This window comes from Caretta caretta, chromosome 1 (assembly GCF_965140235.1).
Source record: "Caretta caretta isolate rCarCar2 chromosome 1, rCarCar1.hap1, whole genome shotgun sequence".
NCBI classification, from domain to species: Eukaryota; Metazoa; Chordata; order Testudines; family Cheloniidae; genus Caretta; species Caretta caretta.
Window position 1 is genome coordinate 13,233,670 of NC_134206.1, and position 6,000 is coordinate 13,239,669.

The 6,000-nt window shown below is 53.2% G+C and overlaps 1 protein-coding gene across 1 annotated transcript in view; it reads right to left on the reverse strand.

The window, feature by feature from the left end:
* Nucleotides 1–4,547, reverse strand: part of P2RY6 (pyrimidinergic receptor P2Y6) — a 92,314-nt gene extending 87,767 nt beyond the window's left edge. The window contains exon 1 of the mRNA XM_048839504.2: nucleotides 4,439–4,547. The gene's annotated coding sequence lies outside the window, so the exon portion shown is untranslated. The remainder of the gene's footprint in view (nucleotides 1–4,438) is intronic.
* Between the last annotated feature and the right edge of the window lie 1,453 nt (nucleotides 4,548–6,000).

Consider the following 6,000-nt stretch of genomic DNA (forward strand, 5'->3'; position numbering starts at 1 on the left):
GCTCACAGAAGCCAATGGCAAACACCCATTGACTTCAGTAGTGCAGGACCAGCCACTTTAGAGGGAGCTGAAGGCACTTCGCACCAGAAAGTGCTCTGGACTTTGCAGGACTAGGCCCTAAACTACTGTCTAGCTGCAGGATTGCTAGATTTTTAAAGTCAACAGACAGTGAAAAAGCTTGTGCACCCACAATCACTGATCAGGTTGGGATTCGCACGTGTGTATCACTGGAGCACCCACGGACCCATCATCAGCCAGGTCAGGGGCCAACGGTGCTCAGTGCTGTACAAACTTTATCTTAAAGGGAGCAGGACTCAAGTCATCCCGGTGAAGCAACCCCACTGCCCTGCATCCACTGACCAGGAAAGACCCAAGACAAGTTCACTAGAGCCTGCAAGCTCCTGTGCATGGCAGACTCTTGCACTTGCATAGAGCCACTGACTTCAGTGAGCTTGCAGGATCAGGGCCTCGGTTTGGTTTTCAAGTTGATCTACCCCTTGGCATTCCACCATGCCAGGCCCTGGAAAACCAGCCGTGTTCATTTCGAAACAGGACTTTCCCACTAGCCAGAAGCACTGACCAGATTCCATTCATATGCCATCTAGCAGACAGGGCACTGGACTGGAACAAAAGAGCCCTAGGTTCTATTCCTGCCTCTGCCACTAGCCTGCGGGCTGACCGAGGACAAGTCATTTCATCTTCCTGTGCCTCAGTTTCTCCATTTGTATAATGGGGATAATGATACTGAGCTCCTTTGTGAAGTGCCATATAGGAGCTAGGTATTATTACATTCATATTTCCAAGTATGGGTCTAAACAGCAGAACAAATTTATACAATTGACAGTCATCCTCTGGATCTTACTGACTTCTATGAATACCACTGTTGTCTAGCTTGCAGAGTCACCCTAGGTGGCTAACATCTGCAGCATCTAATTCTTTCCATACATCTCTACATAATTATAGCTGGTTTCTTACAGTATCAGCACCCAGTTCTGCACTTCTCACTTAGACAAAACTCAAAGCTTCTGCCTGTCTAAGGAGCACAGGATCAGGCCCTTAGCTTCCCTCTGCCTTTACCGATTAACAAGAAATAACAGTTGGCCAGTGCACTGCGTTTTATTATTCAATTCCTAACTGTAAAGGTAGCTAAGCAATGGAACGAATTATCTAGGGAGGTTGTGGAATCGCTGTCGCGGGAGGTTTTTAAGAGCAGGTTAGACAAACACCTGTCAGTGATGGTCTAGATAATACTTAGTCCTGCCACAGGAGGGGACTGGACTAGATGACCTATTTTTGTGATGCATTCCCTGGGAAATGCAGTCACTTGAAGTATGATCCCTGCATTTTGACAGGTTTCAGAGTAGCAGCCGTAATTGGTTAGTCTCTAAGATCCCTTCATTGTTTATACTCAGAGGAGCAAATATTGGTCCCCAAACCCAGCAGATACTGTGGCCATGGAGCGCCCTGACCTAGTGTGCTCCTAAAGAGCATGTGCGTAGTCTTCTTCTACACACGTTGCCCTCCTCCCCGGCACCCCCTCACAGCGGCCCTGAAAATTGGCCCTCGCCTCAATTTCCCATTTGAGTCCCCAGTAACTGCGTGGAAGCAAGTTCTCAAGTCCATCAACATTACTGTTAACCAAACAAAATGCAGCCGTCCCTCAGAATGGGCCATATCACCCCACTGCAAGTCGTCCCTGAAATCATGGCTTCGGTCTCACCTCCTGGTGTCCTCCGCCAGACCTGGATTCGTTATTAGTCCTCCTTCTAGCAGGAGCGGCTGAACCACCCTAAACGTGGGGGACCACAGGCGCCAAAAACTGTGACCCCGTTTCCCCACCCCCACACTGCCCCTTCCCCCAAGACTCTGCCTTCCACTCGCTCCTCTCTGCCCCCTCTCCCCTGTCGCTCGCCCTTACAGATGGTAAAAAGTGGTGGGCCAATGGCCCCCTGTCCTGTCCTGTCCCAGCGCCTCGGCTCGAGGACGTAACCCTACTCTTCCCAAGGGGACAGCCACCGCCTCTCTGCTGGGAGTATCCTCCCTTCACTGTTCCTGGGGGTCCAGCTCTCCAGCAAGGAGACAGCAGCAGGTAACTTCCCACCCATCATCTGCTCCTCCTCCCTTCAGTCCCCTCAGGCCCTTGGCTACAGCTCTCTGGCTTAGAGCCAGCTGGCATCTCCCTCTGCTTCTGTTGCGGATGCTGCTGCTTTCAGCCCTCTCCAGCCCTGGCTCTCCGGCCTGGGGACAGCAGCCAGCAAACCCCTCTTGCTCCTCTCCTGCATTCCCCCTGGACCCCCCTTCCCTCTGTAGCAGCTCTCCTGCCTGCGACATCGCTAACATTCTGGTCTCCTTCTCACCAGGTCCCTTATAGACCCCCAGGTTCTGCCCCGCCCTCTTAATTGGCCCAAACGGAGTACCTGGACCGAACAGGAGCTCTGAGCCCAGTTTCATGGAACAGGCCAGCCCCCTTGTTACAGGGGTGCTGGGACGTTGTGCCTTGGCTCCAGATCCCCTACAGACCACTCCACACCTCTCTCCAGCCTGCAGGAAGCAAGCACGTGGATCCATGACTGCTGGGCAGATTTTCAAAGGAGCTCAGCACCCAGCTGCTCCCATCTGCCTCATGCTATTCAGTCCTGCCTACATCAGGGAAGGGGTATGCAGAAGTCATCGTGGACTACTGCAGCCAAGGTGCCTGTGGGGTATGGAGTGGGCTTCCTTCCCCTCCCCCCGCCATGCCAACAGAGGTCCCAATGCACAGCCCAGTTCCTCAGTCTGAGCTCTGCATAGAGCCCTGCGCGGATTTGCAGGGCTCTTAGCTCTGCAGCTAAAACTGCGACCATTATATTTAAGCCCCATTTGCAATAATTAAATTAAGGCAATAACTTCATGTTTTCCAGCATGTTTTACAAGACACTGACAAGTTCCCCTAAGGACACAGATGCTTGTCAAGCTAACTTAACTTCTCTGGACAAGTCCCCAGCAGTGAATTACCTCTAGCAAAGAAGACTCCATCCTGATAGCAATGCAACACTGATCCAAACAACTTGAGTGCCTGCCAAAATCTGACCAGGCCATCACACACACAAAGGGTGTCAACAAATTCACTATCGGTTTGAGAAAGCAAGAGAGTGTTAAATCACGGAAAGAGCCAGTCAGTAAAATCCATTTCAAAGAGACTGTCAGGAAAGATATTCTGATAGGAAAATGCTTCCAACTTACTAGACGGATTCCGGCAACATCTTAAGTGCAGATATTGAAAATTAACGGATTATTAATTAATATTTTAAAAGCACTTTGAAAAGTGCTAGGTAAGAGGCAAGCATTATTAACAAACACTCATGTAAGTGATCTTACTGCACGAAACTGATCAGGATCCTGAAGATCTTGTAAATATTTGTTCCAATTCATGGAATGGGTCAATCAGGGGCATAAAACACCAGGGGGGGAAGAGAGCTACTTTAGCTAAAGGAATGGTTGGCACAAGAAAAAATGGGTATGAACCTGGCCATGAGTAAATTTAGAGGAGAAATTAGAAGATGAGATGAGAAATTCTAACCATCCGAGGAATGAGTACCTGCAACAGGTGCCTAGTAGGAGCAGTGGGGGCAAACAACCAAACTGATTTTAAAATGGAACTTGATAATTTATGAACGAGATTACATGACGGAGTTGTCTGAGATGGCCAACACTGGACTCGTGACCCAGGAGGTCACTTTCAGCCCTAGGCTCTTGCAAACAGCAACACTAAACATCTACCTTCAGAAAAACTCCCCCATCGGATGGGCAAAGAGGAAAGCAAACCCGGCCAACTGCATTAAAGAAAAAGTGGGGAAAACCGATAACATACTGATGCGTATGAACCACAAATGAAGGTTAGCTGAATAAAACCTGACTTAGAAATTGTTCGTTTTCCTTATCGCTGATATTGTTTGAATGTGAGTAACACAAACCAACACAAAACACTCTTACCTCCACCAACCCCTTCAAGCTCAGGACAGAGGCAAATTGTATTACCAGTAGCCCTGACCCGGCAAAAGCTTATGTGGCTATCATTGTGTATTATTTGTATGACCACAATACCTAGGGCAGGTATCCACCAGGACCCCTCTGGGCTAGGTGCTGTCTTCTAAGCATATGCAACTGCGCAAAGCCAGAACACAGGGACAGTTGCCCATGCGATAACTTTAAGCATGCGAGTGGCACGACTCAGCGGCTGAAAGCGAAGCCCGTGTCTCAAGCTTTGCAGGATGTGAGGCTGGTGCTTTAACGCTGCGATCTCCCCCGGCTGGTTTCGGGAAGGCGGCGCGCAGACTTTGGCCATGCCAGCCCCGCTCAGAGCGCCCGGAGCGGCCCCGGGGAGCCCGCCCACCCCAGCAAGCCCCCCGGAAAGAGCAGCTCCCCGGGGAGAGGCGGAGAGAGGGGCTGGGTCACTCACCGGCTGCTCCGTCCTCTGGCTCGGGGGGCCCCGCCTGCGGAGGGGAAGCCTGGGCCGGCGCTGGGGCGAGGGGCTGGGGCGGGCCGGGGACCCCGCGCTGGGGCGCGGATCACTCTGCCCGGCCGCTCCGCGCGGCGCCCGCCCGGCTCTCAGCGCCAGCCGCCGCCTCCGCTCGCCTGCCCCGGCCCCGCGGCCCCGACCCCACCCCCTTGGGGCGCTGCCAGGCGGCTCCTTCCCTCGCACACCCGCGCCCACCTGTGCGCGGAGCGGCGCCAGCCCGCGGCGGGTCCCTGCCTGGCGGGGTCCCGCTACGAGGGGAGCCGCAAAGGAGGAGAGGACGTGGCAATGCACCTGCAACGCAGCTGGGGTTTGGGGGGGGGCAGGGGGTAGGTCTGGCAATGCACCTGCAACGCAGCTGGGGTTTGGGGGGTAGGTCTGGCAATGCACCTGCAACGCAGCTGGGGTTTGGGGGGTAGGTCTGGCAATGCACCTGCAACGCAGCTGGGGTTTGGGGGGGCAGGGGGTAGGTCTGGCAATGCACCTGCAACGCAGCTGGGGTTTGGGGGGGCAGGGGGTAGGTCTGGCAATGCACCTGCAACGCAGCTGGGGTTTGGGGGGGGCAGGGGGTAGGTCTGGCAATGCACCTGCAACGCAGCTGGGGTTTGGGGGGTAGGTCTGGCAATGCACCTGCAACGCAGCTGGGGTTTGGGGGGGGCAGGGGGTAGGTCTGGCAATGCACCTGCAACGCAGCTGGGGTTTGGGGGGGCAGGGGGTAGGTCTGGCAATGCACCTGCAACGCAGCTGGGGTTTGGGGGGGGCAGGGGGTAGGTCTGGCAATGCACCTGCAATGCAGCTGGGGTTTGGGGGGTAGGTGTGACAATGCACCTGCAAAGCAGCTGGGGTTTTGGGGGGGTACAGGGGGTAGGTGTGACAATGCAGCTGGGTTGGGGGGGCAGGGGGTAGGTGTGACAATGCACCTGTAACGCAGCTGGGTTTTTTGGGGGGTACAGGGGGTAGGTGTGACAATGCACCTGCAAAACAACTGGATTTTACCAGTAATGGGGGGAGGGTGGTGCATCTACGAAACAGCTGGAGTTTCCTGGTAATTAGGGACAGGGAGCAGTGCTTCTATAAACCAACTGCATTCCACCAGGAAGGGGTGGGAAGAAGCAGTTCATTTGCAAAACAGCTGGATTTTACCAGGGGAAGAGGAGGGGAGGGGAGAGACCACTGCATCACAGATTTATTAAATGATTGTGTTTTATCAAATGCACCATTAAATCTGGAATAACTAAATGCCCCCTAAAGGCACAATAATTAATAAAGGCACAAAGCAATAAATGCACAATTAAATCGTGGATGACAGCGATGGGAAAGACCTGTTAGATCTTTCCTGCTGGCTGTTCCCTAGAGTCGGATCCAGTCTAGTTTTACACATCTCCAGGGATGGTGTTTCTAACCAGTTCCCTGGGGAAACTATTCCATACATCTCTCTGCTGAAGTTCTTCCGGATGGCCTGGCTTCCCTCCCCCAAGAGGCTTATATGCAGCTCATCTCTCTCA